This window comes from Protopterus annectens, chromosome 3.part0 (genome assembly GCF_019279795.1).
Source record: "Protopterus annectens isolate FY-2018-M chromosome 3.part0, PAN1.0, whole genome shotgun sequence".
Lineage (NCBI taxonomy): Eukaryota > Metazoa > Chordata > Ceratodontiformes > Protopteridae > Protopterus > Protopterus annectens.
This window is the reverse complement of record NC_056731.1, coordinates 1049919877-1049935168: the sequence shown is the minus strand read 5'-3', so window position 1 is coordinate 1049935168 and position 15292 is coordinate 1049919877.

Genomic DNA, 15292 nt, shown 5'->3' with positions numbered 1-15292 from the left:
ATAGCAGTATCTTCTCTGCAACATACTGAGGAGGTCATTCTTTCTAAAGTGCACTCTCAAACTTTAAAAGTCAGTATTTTTCTGTAGTGCTTGTGGTTCTTATTCTGTTCTCTAAATGTGTAATGAGATAGGTAGGATGTTTGAATACAGCAGTGATTAAATTCTAAGTGTGTGTGTGTGTGTGTGTGTGCCTGTCTGTATGTGACTGCAAATCGATTCAGAATATGTTTACACCCATTTGTAGCTGCAACATTTACAACCCAAATGGCTGTAAAGGTCATTTTAATGCACGTATCTCCTTGGGAATATATTGCTGATGTCATTCTTTTATAGATTCTGTATGCTTCATTTGTACTCAGTATTCAACTGCTGCAATGGCTGATGATAGTGTGCTTTATAGATTGTATAACTACACAGGTAGGTGGTCTGAGTCCTTCCTTGCTTAGATAGTGGAATTGTGTTTATTGTCAGATATAGTTGACTACCTCACACCAACGTTATCTACACTTCCACTTATGTGATGTATTTCAGTTGCACAGTATTAAACTAGCAAATTCTGGAACACCGAGTGAAAATACATTTTTGGAAACACAGTCATACAGAATTTTTACATACTTACAGTATTTCACAGTTGTAGTGTGACTTCTCTTGTGTTGTGTCACTGATACTGTGCTTTGTAAATTATGTGCCTGCATAGATAGGTGGTTTCAGTATGTATTTCACTCTCATACTATGCAGACTGCTCTTCAAATACATATATGATGTGTAGCTACACAGTGTTATTGTGTACTACAACTACTTTTTATCATAAATCCAGCTAATAAACAATGGTGATGTCATCCATTTTACTGGGCACTGTCTGAATTGTACACAACATGTCATGTGACACTTGCATTTCAGGCAGTATTCGCTAGCTTGTGACCCTAGGTATTTAGTTCAAATCCAAACATTAATTCCCAGACAGTATTGTGTCAGTCTTATTGTGACTGTACAAGTTGCTAATAGTGTTGTCAAGCACATCTGTTGTGCACACATCTAGATGTTGATTTGTCTTACAACAACCTATGATAATTTCTCATATAGCAATGCTTTTGATCAGAGTAATGATGGCACATCATTACATTTTCCTTAAATATCATTTGTAGTAAGTGTTCTCCTCAGGCAGGAGGAAATGAAACAATATTATATATGCTGTTGCCTTGTTACATCAATTACACTCAGAGATATCCCTTGCATGGATGACATACATCACAACCGCAGTGACAGTTTTAATGTTTTACATTCATGCTATTCAATAGCATGTATTTACTGTAGCCAAATGGTCAGGAGTTTAAATCCACATTCGTTACTGTTAGCATTATGTGGCCTTCTACTGTAATACATAAATGGCATGCACCACAGTTATAATGTGCATATTCACCATAGGAGTGGCCTCCTCATCCATTTTATCTTAAGGAGATTGTGAACAATCTTATGATGTAATAACATTGCATAGGTGGAGTATCATACTTGTGTTAAGACTTCCACTGTGGCACATGTTTCAACCATATGTCATTAGTCAGTAGAATTAGATAGTTTTTGTTCAATTCCTGAAAAGGACAACATTGAATGAATGTACTGACAATAGTCAAAAACATTTTATGTAGTTATTTGTATCCATTTTCATATTGGACAATGGTACATAATCACATGTTGTGATTGCATGACAGTGAAATGGTTATTTGAGGATGTCACTCAGTGAGAACTTCTATGGCACATGCATTAAGTACTGTTTTGTATAGCATATCTACAGAGATAGAAAATGGTTCAGTTCTGGAACAGAGTGTAAACTACATGATGTTTACAGCTTCCTTGGCAATGATATTGTACTGCTCACTGTTGTGTGGACAGTAATATGCATATCTCCTTTTCAGGTATTCTGAATAAATCAGGTCATTGACATTATATTCACAACTCCATTCTTACTTCATATATTGATTTTATTTATTTGTGACAACCTCCATTGCTATCTCATGTAGCACATGCAGTCAATACAGAGGTCTTTAGAGAACCGAGTTTTATAGGCAGGGGTTTGAATCTGTTAGCATATGCCTGTCAGACAGCAGTGGCTTACAGACAAAAAATAGTTATAGCACATTCAGAGTGCTAATGTTTTCAGGCCTTGTCCTATAAGGTAGGGCATCTATACCCCTTTTGATAGTTAAGTGCTGTAAGCCTTTCAAGGGTTTTCTTCATGACACAACTGATATGCTTATTTCTGTGGCATCCATGATTAATATGCATGTATCAGATATCTCTCCTGGCATGTGCTAGAAAATGGCAAGATACTACTATTTATTATGCCATTCATTACTCACTGGTGATACTTTTTTTCCAAAATAATTATACTTCTTCATCCAACATGCCTTTATTACTACAATTGTTTTCTTCACCATGCACAGCCTAATGGCAGATGTGGGCTTCCGTAAACTGCTTCTTATTGTATGGCATGTTGTCAGATCATCAGAAATTGTGATTGGGCCTCTGTTATAACACTTTATTGTGATTGTTGCTGTTAAATAGCTGGTATGTTACCGTTCATTATAATTCTTTGTGAGCATGCCCAGTATAACGATGTATGAGATTTGTGCCTTTTACCAATGAAAAACATGAAATCATGAAATGTCATCCAATCTGTGGTGTTAGTTATCACTTTTGTATGTTGGGTGTTATTATATTACTGCAAACATGTATATGACTATACAACACATGTTTGTCTATTACTTGTTTATAGGTGATAAACCCTTTTCCTATGTGTGCCAATAACCGTTACTAGCAATGCATGCCCCTTTTCTGATGTGCATTACCAAACAAGTGTAAGGTCCATTTGTTCTTATGTATGCATGCTGAAGAGGAGACTACAGCTGTGGTGCTAGCTAGCATAGATAAAGTCTCTGTATATACATGTCATATACAATAACTACAGAGTATACATTTATCCCATAATGCATCTATTGTTCAAGCTGTTATCTCAACTCAGCATTCTATTAACATGTATATCACATAAACTCGCCTTTGTTACACTGCATCTTTATGTCCTCTCATATCCGCAGTTAGCATGGATGTTTCATTTTATGTGCATAAGTCAAGTACTGTTATTGACGTTAATTATGATTACATCAATATGGGACCGTTTATATGGTACAAATATTTCTTTGACACTTCAGCACATTTGCAGTATTTGCCTACATTTTCCCTATTTCCCCTCCCATATTAATTACTCCTGTAATACAACCAATGTTACATGTGTAGACTTCCCCCATTTTACTTCCCCTCCTTTAAAATTGTTTCACTGTACTTGCCCTTAATACTTGTGGGCCACTGCTCATGCTCATATATTAAGTTTGCCTTTAAGCAAGCCAATTTGTTTACATTCTGTACTTGTGCTTGCAATTACCTTTCTTTAGTCATGAATACTATTGCTGACAATGAAAGCATGATTTCAAATTTGTTTGCACAACTAGCAGCATGCATATTTGATTTGCACTGCTGCTCATTGTGCAAATAAACTTAAATTGTGTAGACTTAGCACAACGCCTACAAGACTGTTAATGAATCAGACTGATGGCGGTGACATTTGCCGTGTGTGATTCTCAGGCTATTGACACATGTTGCAATGTTCATCAATGAAATGCTTAATGGCTTAGCTTGCAATACTTTCTGTTTGGAAGGTTAAATAGAATGAATTGTTACATATTTGAAGCTATGACTTACAAACTGATAAAACTGTGTTTTACCATTGAGAATCAAACTTATGTGATAAATAATGCAAAAATTGAAACTTAGCTTATTAATTCTCATTACCACAGGAGAACTTCCTTTTAAGCATAGTAATTACAGATGTACTAATTGCAGAATGACTGAAGATATACTTCAGAGATGCCTGTATGTGTAAAATTTTAAGTACTTGTGGATATGTTTTCTTATGTAAGAGGCAGAATTTCTGTTTGTAAATATATTTCTGATGGATGGAGTTGTATGAGCTGAGCAATACAAGCTGCGGTATGTTACATATATACTGCAAAAGACTTACTGTCCTAAACATGTAGTTAGGATATCTGATGAGTCATGATGATTATAATAAAACTGTTGTGCCCATTATATGCATGCAAGTGCATTTTAAATTAAATATCATTAGTATGTTAGCTTGAGGTTATATGTGAAGAATGGATGAGATATGCTAAATAGAGAAGTTCAGTTATACATTACTAATGCATTGCTTGTAATAAACATGTTTATCATTTGCATGTGTCTTTAGTTTTGCATTCCTAATCAAAATGTTCTGAGAAATGGCATTCTTATATTCTTTGTCAAACTGTCTTTTCAAACCATTTATCACCTATATTCTTTATCTAAAGTAATTGCACCTACACCTTGAGTCACAGACATAGGTAAGGGACAGTTGGAATTTCTCCACTCAATACTGTCCAGAGTGCTGATGAAAGTATACAATTGTCTGGCTTGTTTGTGCCACCTGAGGCTGCCTAAACTAAACTTTTCACTTTTTTCATTAGACAATAACCTGTGTTTGTGTGCTGCCAAGTGGAGAACAAATGCAAAAGGTTTTAGAAAAAAATATATGAGAGATACAAAAGCTGACAGTAAAATGAATTCAGTCAATGAGTATATCTAGTAATGATCAGAGCAAAAACTACATTCAAGTGACACATTCATCTTTCTCAAATCACTTTGCACTTGTACTTTGAGGAACACATTACCAGACTTGTAGTCAATGACAAATAATGTGAAAGTGGACAGACAGCTCGCATGTTGTTAGCAATACTAAAAACAGTTAATTTTTAAACAAAAACACAAAGATATAACAAAATGTAAGTATGTAATCAGACTACCCTCCATCAAATTTCTAGTTAGTAGATTCAAACCCTGCATCAGATGCCATTTTTTTCTAAGCTTACTGTATTATACCTTGTGCCACAGAGAAAGCTACTTGACAGGTGCACTTTTTTCATCGAGTATTATCCAGAGCTGACTGCTCCACAATGTCATTAGACGTGCTTGTGCTACAAAAGGCAGCCTAAACTAAATGTTTCACTTTTTTCCTTAGGCAGTGAAATGTGTTTGTGCACTGCTGAGTGGAGAACAAATGCAAAGTGCATTAGAAAAAAATATGAGACAGAAAAAAGCTGACACTTAAATGAATTCAGTCAGTGGGTATATCTATCAATGACCAGAGCAAGAAATGCTTTCAAGTGGCACATTCATTCTTCCTACTTCTTGCAAGACCAAAAATGTACATTGAGGAAGACAATTTTAAACTTGTTGTTAATGACAAATAATGTGAAAGAGGACAGACAACAAACAGCTCACATGCTGTTAATAGTACTGAGGACAATTGAGTTTTACACAACATAGTAATAATAATAAAAGTGTATAAATCAGTATTCCTAATCCCTCTGTAAAATTAATAGTTAACTGCATTCAAAGCATGTATCACATGTTCTGTTTCGCTCAGTTCACTTCACTTTCACTTTCAAGCACAGCAATAGTTACTTGAGATATGGAATTTATTCACTAAGTACTACTATCCATACTGCTGATGTCAGCATGCCATTGACAGCTGTGTTTGTGCTACAGAATGCAGCCCAAATTATTTGTTTTTTCACTTTTTCCTTCATCAGTGAAACATATGTTTGTGCCACTTGGCAGTGCACAAATGCAAAGGGCAACAAAGTAACAAATTATAAAAAAATTGTAATGAAATTACAAAATAAATATGAATATTACCTTAGTCTTTGTCTTGCAAGATGGTAACATGTGTTGCACCTCATGACTACTTCAGTTAAAATACATGCAGATACATAAATACAAATATTTCAAGGACAGGCATTAATGGCATTCTAGCTTGCCAATATACCAAAACACTTGTTACCATAATAAATGTCCAGACTGTTCTTAAAAATATCTAAACTAGTACTTGCTTTAATATGATTTGGTAGTCTGTTCCATGCATCAGCTACTGTTTTAGAGAATCAATTAGTACACGTCTTATTCCTATAGAATCTTTTTTTTAAATTCTCCAAGTCTTTGAGTTTCTAATACCATGATGGGAATGGACCCCATTCTTAAGTCATAGTACAATTAAAGTTCATGAAATTAGTATTGTTTCAATCTTTAATATCAGTCAGAAGTGCTCTTTGCAGCACCCGCAATGTGCCCAGTAATGACTCCTTCTGCAATTCATATGGGGTTGCATGTATTGATAACATATTTAAATATGATTGTAGATTCTTTTTTTATAAAACCCATTGTTCCTACTACTACTGGAACTGTCTGGGTATCTTTCTTCCACATTGCTCTCATTTCTGCTTGCAAATCCTGATATTTTATGACTTTGTGTATCTCTGTATGCAAGACACTGTAGTCACTGGATGTGGTGATTTCAATGATCAATGCTACTTTTGTCTTCGTTTCATGCACCACTATATCTAGTTTTCTAGCATCTATCTTTTGAACTGTTGGTAATCGGTGATCCCATGTGATGCTAACTTCATCATTTTCTGTGATGCTTTGTGGATCATGTTTCCAGTGTTTTTCAACCACTTCAATACCATAATGTTTGCACAATTCCCAGTGCAACAGTATTGCCACATTATTATGTCTTTCAGTATACAGTCTTTCTGCCGTTAGTATGTCACAACCAGCAATAAGGTGTGCAACTGTTTCCAATCCTGTTTTACAAAACCTATCTTTGTCTGCTTCTCCCACATGTTCAATGGACTTTGTAAACCAATGTGCAAGTAGCATACCATCTTGGGCCACCAATATTAACCTTTCATCGCTTGGTTTGAATTTGCTTCTCCATAACCATTCCTGCATTCAATCCTGATCAACATTAGGTTCTTCCAGAAGATTTCTATACTTGTAACTATATTTATACATTTTCCACATTTCTTGTCTTCTCTTCAGGTCCTTCACCTTATATTCTTTCTTTTGTTTAATGGCACATTCAGTTGCTGCCTGATTTTTATTAACTTTTGGTTTGATTTCCAATCCTGCTTGATTCCGATATGCTTCTGCTGGATTAAGCAGAGAAGTCATCTTAGATTTATTCTCCTCATGTTTCAAAACTTTCACTACATTTGGATCTTGTAAGATCAGCAGATATGTGTGCAGTCCAATGATTGCAGATCTATATATGTAATCAATCTCAAGGAGGCCCATCCCTCCTTTCAAACAGGAAATATATAATCTTGGTATGCACTGATTTTTATAAAACATTTGGTGAGCATGAAGCATCCTTCCTGTTTTCCTGTCTAATCTATCCAACAAGTTTTGGGGCCAGTCAATCACTCCAAAACTGTAAGTTAGGACAGGAAGAGCAAATTGGTGTATATCTTGAATGTTGTTCCTAGACGTCAAGGCTGTTTTCAGGATTGATTTAAGTCTTCAAAAGTATTCCTTACTAAGTTTTATTCTCATTTGTTCATATTGTATTGTTGATCCTTCATCAGTTCCCAAATATTTATATATTCCCTTTTGCTCAAGTTCTTTTATATCACATTCTTGTACTAAACTGATGTTTTCTTAGTGCTGTAGTTTTTTTTTACTTTAAAGGTTGATTTTGCACGTTTATTCTTATACCAACTGAAAAAGTTTTGACAACTTGCAGGTGTGCTGTCAGTTCCACATCTGATGAGCTATAGAGTTTTAAATCATCGACATACAGAAGATGAGAAGTCTTTACACTTTGTTGTTTTCTAAGAGCAAAATTATAGCCATAGCCAAAGCTGTTAAGTAGACAGCTTAATGGGTTAAGGGCAAGATAGAATAGCAGCTGTGACAAAGAGTCACCCTGGAATATTTCCCTTTGAATTTTTATAACTGGGATAATAATTTGTCCTTTATTATGGCTTAATTGCAATGTGGTCTGCCACTGTTTCATAGTCACTGTAATACAGTCGATCAGTATAGGGTGTATCTTATACATTTTAAACACTCTTTTATCCATGAATGTGGGGTACTATCAAATGCTTTTTTGTAGTCAATCCAAGCCATAGTTAGATGTTTCCCCTTTTTATAGTTCTCTACTATGACTTTATTTAATATCAAATGATCCTTTGTTCCATATGACTGTCTTTTATTGCCCCTTTGTCCTATTGCCATAATTGAGTTTTCTTCTAATTGACTATAAACTCGACTGGCATCAATTCCAGTGTATAGTTTATATGTAGTCGGAAGGCAAGTTATAGGTCTATAGTTTTCATGGTAGCTTGCAGGTTCACTCTTAAGTAGGGGCATTGTTTTTCTTGTTGTTGCCCAGGTTGGTGTCTGTTCAGGTCACACATATAAATAGTCCATACTCATGGCTAAATCTTTGTGCAAAGATGTTAATACTTTTAACCAGCAGTTAGGTACTGCATCTGGGCCAAGGGTTTTACAATTAGAGGCTTTTCTTAACTTTGTTTCGATCTCTGGCTGTTGCTTCATCCCATTCCATACCCTGTACCTTTAAACTTCTAATTATTTCTTTCTTTTACTTCTTCTATCCATTTAGTATCTTTCTTATGTTACAAAGGATCTTCATAAATACTTCTCCAAAATATATCTATTTCTTCTTTTTTGGTGGTCTTTCAGTTCCTTTTACCTTGTTTCCAAATTCGCTATGAAACTTTTATGGGTCATCAATAATTTGCTTATTTTGCAGTTTTCTTTTGTCTGCGTATCTTCTAAGTTTTTTCAACTGTGCTGAGATATTTAGTTTGTTATTTGTGATAGTGCATGATAGATTCTGATCTGTTCTAATACTATGCATTGCATTTATCACATCTAAGTATATTTGTTGACCTGTTCCCTCTTCTATACTCTTCTAACAGTGACACTTCTTGTCTTAATTGCTTTATAGTTTTCTCTATTCTATACTTTCATGATGGCATTTGATTTCTCCCCTTCCTTTCTCTCACTACCCTGTGTTCTTGTGGTAGAACTTTATCAGTTATTAATCTAGCTGCATAGTAATATATCTTGTTTACTTCTGTTATATTGCATTGATCTCTATGGACAGTCCTACTTACTGTGTTCATTCGTTTTATCAAACTTCTGACTTTTTCAGTTTTATTGACCTGTGGTCTAGTTTTTTTATTAATCTTAATATGTCTATCTATTTCTATTAAATCAAGAAACTCTTCTCCTAGCTCATTTTCCTCAAAACTGAGGCCATATTTTTTGTTCTCCATTTCCTGCAGGCATTCTATAGAAAGTTCTGTAGCATCTACCTGTGGCATATTCTCTTCAATTCCATCCTGTGCCATCCATTGCTCTGTCATATTGGAACTCACTGGCGTATCACTCCTCAACATTGACTGTGTCAGAAGTTCTACAGTTTCCTGTTCCTTCCCTTGCTGTCCAGCTTCAAGTGAACATTTATACTGGTTTTGTGTGGAAGGCTCCAAAATATCTTAATAGGCACCTGACCAATTGCTTTCCATTCCACTGGTTTCCCCTTAATTTGGATGTCCACTGCTCTATCCTGTTGTGGTGCTTTCTGAATTAGATTTTCTACACTGAATCCTTCACTTCACAGGTACTCCATAATCTCAGTTTCTATTTCTTTAAATTCTCCATTACTGATCTCCTTTTCTACTTTTCCTCTTTGTCTTCTTATTTTTGTATTGTAAAGTTTTCCATATCCAGATTCCTTTGCCTGTATTTCTCTTCAAATATCTTTGGTGCTGCTCATTTTGTATTGCTTAGTTTTTTTCTTTTTCATTTACATCGATATTATACCATATTAAATCTCCTTTTCCCCATGTCTCCTGATCTTCCTGTTTCTCCTTACTTTGGCAGCTCGTTCCATCATGCTGTGATATAATCTGTGTTAGACCTTCTACACCAAATTCTTCATTTCACAGGCACTCCATACTACTTCATCTTCTATTTTTTAACTTGTATTTTACTAATCTTCTTTTCTATATTCCCTCTTTGTGATATTATTTTCTTTACTGTGAAATTTTCTGGATGCCCTTGCCTGTATTTCTTTTTGAATATCTTTGGGGCTGCCTTCTTTGTATTAATTAATTTGGCTTTCCCTTTTGCATAGATATTGCAACATATCAACTCTCTCTTTTTTTCCATGTCTATATTTCTTTTTTATACTTTTCGAAAAACTCTAGGTTTTGTTGTTCATATTTTTGCACTTCATCAGATGCTTCTTTTTCCAAACAGGTCAAAGTTTCTTGGTCTATATACTGTTTTTCATAAATCTGTTGTATTAATGAACACAAATTTTTATTTGAGGCTTCCGACAGCTTTTCTTTCCTCTAATTTCTAGCTTAATCTTTTTGTATATCTTACGTCTGGAAATTGTGGGCTTTTTGCATGATAGTAACAATACATAATGTCTTCCATATCCTCAATAGTCCACTCTGTTGTCTTTATGGCTCTTCTTTGACCTATCAGTTTTTGTGATTTTTGTGGACTGCTACTTCCTTCTACAACAGAGGGGCCATGCTCCATCTGGGCCTGACCTGGCCCCATTGTAGGAATGTTTCCATATTTTGAGGATTCTGCACTGTCATTTTTTCCAGTTTTAATACCAGTGTGCCTACCAGGACTGGGCACTTTTTCATCTTCGGTCTTGTGTACCTAGCTGTCTTTTTTTTAAATTTTGACCTACTTCTGCCCATGATATATGTTATATAAATACAGTCTATATATCAGTGTCATCTTGGTGAGATTTTGTGAAAAACAGAGTCCACCTTATGAAGGTACTTACCAAGACTTGAGGATGAATACAATTTCAGCAATACTGGTCTCCTTTGTTTGCTGACTTATCTTCTTTCCATTTGGACCCTCTTCTACATAGGTTGTCTGATGATTTTCTAGTACTTTTTGATGACTCCAAACATTCCCAGAGGTAGTTGTCTCTAAATGCTGTATATACCTGAAATAGATCTCCTCTTAGGTAAGTGTAAGAGACATTTTACAAGTTCAGATAGTTTAGTCTTTCATAATAGCTTAAATTTTCACATCCATGGATGTACTTGGTATATTTCTGCTCTACTTTTTCCAGTTCACTCATGCTTGTTTTCTTATAGGGTTTCCATATTGCTATTCCATACTCAAGTCTGCATCTAATGCAGATAACAAACAATGACTTCATCATTTTCGATTTCCTAGACTTTATTAATCTTTTATACAACCTATAGTTCTATAACTATCATTAACCACTTAATAGCTGGATCTACCCATATACCCAGGTCATTAAATGAGTCTAAAGTTTCAGTCATCGTGTTGTATTAAATATTCACCTTTCAATTTGTCTCCCAAATCTCATGTGCTTAATTTTTGATGTATTTATCACCATATTATTCTGCTGTGCCCAAGTGGTTCAATTTAGTCAAGCTATTTTGCAGACATGCCTTATCTGTAACACATGTAATCAGTCTACCCAATTTCAGGCCATCTGCATATAGACTGTAGAATACTTCAGATGAAAAACTTGTCTGAAAGATACAATCTAAACAAGTAAGGGCCTAGGACAGAGCCCTTTGGGACACCCTGACTGTAACCAAGGATTTTACCCATCCATTTTCTGTATGATAGTTGACACGTCCTGTTTGTAAGCCATGCAGCTATCCATCTTATCAGGAGTACATCAATATGTAGTTGTTCTAATGTATTGATCAATGTTTTGTATGATCCTGTCAAATGCTGAAGTGAAATACTTATACATTTACATCACAGCACAATTTTTTATTCATAGCTTTTATTATATTGTTATAGAACATATTACAGGTGGTAATAGATCTATTTTCAACATATGCATGCTGATATATGATTTCAAGTCCCAACCTATCCAATTCTGACAATAACTTGTCCAATATAACTTCTCCATTATTTTTTACAATGTGAAAGTGGACTTAATAGTCTATATCATTCTGAGTTTGTCCTACAGCCCTTTCCCTTAAAGACAGATTTAATAAGCATGTTTCCAATCTTGAGGAATCTCCCCATATTTATATGACCTAGTGAATAATAGGTATAATGGTACCATAAGTTCTTGCTGAAGTGTTCATAGGTTATTGTTACTAATTTCATCTCCTCCCTGAGCTTTGTTTGGATCCAGTCTGTACAGATTTTTTTCAATATAATCTAATTTGATTCTAGCATCTGAGGTTATGTGGATGTCACTAGGACAATTTCTCAACCATTTTGTGGAGCCAAACTGTTTTGCTTACAATTTTATAAATATATCTGTAATCTGTTGTGTCTGAGAATAAATTGTAGTATCTGCACAGAGTTTATCAGTGTGTATGTCTTTATTCCTTCCACATCTTATGTATCTATAAAATGATTTCCTATTATACTCAATATCTTTATATAAATTTTCTTAAATTTTTCTTGATCTTGTCTCACACTATGCTTCACCTGTTTGCCCAGCTTGTTTATTTCAGTTTTCAAAGTTGTAGTTCTACCGCTCTTCAGTTTCTTATATTTTTTGTCTCTTACCTTAATCAGGTATCTTATTCTTATGGAATACATCCCCCCTGATGTTGTATGCCTAAATGCTGATGCTAAACATTTTTTTGATTTTTTTCACTCAATTTCTATAAGTAACCTTCTATGCATTGGTTTAGATTTCAGTTTGGCAGAATTATTTAGAAACGGATTAACCTTTATAACCCCATGATCACTGCACATCAACAATGAAAAACTTTCTCTTGAAGTAACAGTAATTTCTTTAGGAACACAAACAATGTCTAGTATGTTCCATTCCCTGATATATATATATTTTTTTGCAACCTGAAGCAATTGCTGTTCCTGAATATACATTGTGAATAATTAACTTACTAATGTCTTTGAATCAATAATATTCTAGTCTGTTTCTGGTAAATTTAAGTCCCCAGCCAATATTATTCTTCCCTCCTGTGTTTCATGCAAGAAATACATGAATTCCTCTAGGTCTTCTGCACCTGACTTCTTCATCTCTACACTCCAGCAGTTGTTATATGTTCCAGGATTATCTTTAGTGTCAAAGTTATGCAGTCTATATTATTGGAGTTATCACTGAACATGTAATAATCACTGGTCTTATAGCTATCTTTAATCCATGTCATAACACCTCCACCTGTTTTTTTGTTAGTCTGTTACAGGAAAAATATTTATACCCTGACAGAACGGGTTTCCAGTCATTGTTCTTTAACCATGTTTCACAAACAGTAACAACATCAGTCTTGTGGAAAATAAAAAAAACTTCATTATTAATGCTAGCATTAGCAACCATCAGAAATACATCAAATATTGCTATCTGTGAACTGTTAAATTTTTGATCTGGGAAAAATCCTTCCTACTATTTGCCAAATATTTTGAAATATCTGCTGCAAAAAAATCTCTTCCCTGATCTTGACAAATGCATGCCATCCTGTCTGAACATATGTGTGCCTAAAACTATGCTTGGATGCTCTACACATTTCCATTTTTTAAAACAGGACATTTTCCATGTAGGTATTTACCCCAAAAAATATTTTCATTTACGGTGACCTGACTATCCTTTCTATAGGTGATTTTTCAAAAATGTGTCCTAACACCAGTACGAGCTATACTATCTATGAGTGCTGTCAGTTTCCTACTAACAGACAAACTCCTTGTGGATGAGATCATTTGCACTGACATGAATGAAAACAGATCTGTACTTCCTTACATTAAGGTGTTCCAAGGCTTGTCTCACATTTTCTATTTTTGATCCTGGCAAGCATAACACTATTTTATGCTCATTATCTTCTCTGGAAACAAAAGTATCAGTTCCTCTAATAACTGAATCTCGAATTACAAAAATATATTTGCTGACCAGCTCTGAAGAATCTTCAACTTCAAATACAGTAATATCTGCTCTGCCAATTGTTAGAAAGGATAGATCTTCATCATCAGTAGTCTTATTAATCCCACTGTTTTTGTGTATTAAATTCTCATCCAGCCAGCATTGTAAATCCACAACTTGAGCCATGTAGTCAACATCTATCTTTCTCTTCTTTTTTCTTACAGTAATGTTCTTCAGTCCTTCCACATTCACTTTTGATTTCTTCATTTTCACCTGCCCCTTGCCTCTTTTTTTTACCTTCTCTTTTGGAAAGATGATGCCTTTTTCTGTGTAGACTGAAGGTTTTCAGATAGAAAAAAATATTATCATTCCTTGTAACCTGTTTGTTATATAACAAAGAAGTGTCCTTTTTAGTACGTATTCTCTTTACTATTTAGACATTACATTTTCATTTATATACTGTATATAACACATATATACTGTTCCAGATGTAACTATGTCTACTGTATGATATCTATCACTCATCTTGTAATCTGCTATAATCATGGACTAGATACCTTTATTATATTCTCTATAGTATGTGTACTGTCTTATATGTGGAGCTTTTCTCCCCGGGCCTCCACTGAAAATGGGCACTTCGAGCCCAGTAGACCATCCCGGTAAACAAATGCAAATAAATAAATAAATTAATTAATTAATTAATTGGTTTCTTTTTCTCCCTTATTATTTGTTGCAAACTTCTTCCTTTCCTTCTTTTTTGTTTCCTTCTAAACAATCCAGATCCTCAGATTGCTGAATACTTGCATCCAGAATTCCAAAGTTGCCAGGGTCATTGTCTTGTTTCATAGGGCTTGAATGATCTTTACAGACAATAGATGCATGATTTCCTAAATGTGTTCTAGTTGTTCTTTGCCTAACATTATTTATCTCACCAGTCCAATCATTAACATATGTAACAGCAGTTCTCCACACTGTGCCAGTTGCACAAGTGCAATCATCATCAAGTCTAGATTTACGTCTAACAGTGGTAAGCAAATCATCCAACTTTTGACGTGAGGAACACAGATCACCAATGTTATCAGCTGTTACCTTTAAATATGCATAGAATTTATTACACTGAACAAGATATTTGTGCATTAGCAAATCATTGATTGCATACTCATTTAAGGAATCCAGATTTTGCTTCAAACAAATAAAATATTGTAAAAGAAAAGAATAATCAACATCAATAACCACAGAATTCAAAGAGAGTTTAAATCAGCTTCTATGACAAAAATCGCACAAGCAATATACAACTAAATACCAAGGTAAATACAGTAAAGTTGTTCTGACTGTACAAGTTCTGCAAGCCAAACAAAAGCTGTAATTCCTTTACTTCACACATTCACTATCACTCACAGTCACACTTATTTTTAACAATATAGATAATAAAATGTATTTTCCTCTCTGCAGTCTGTGTGAATTTACAGGTTTCTA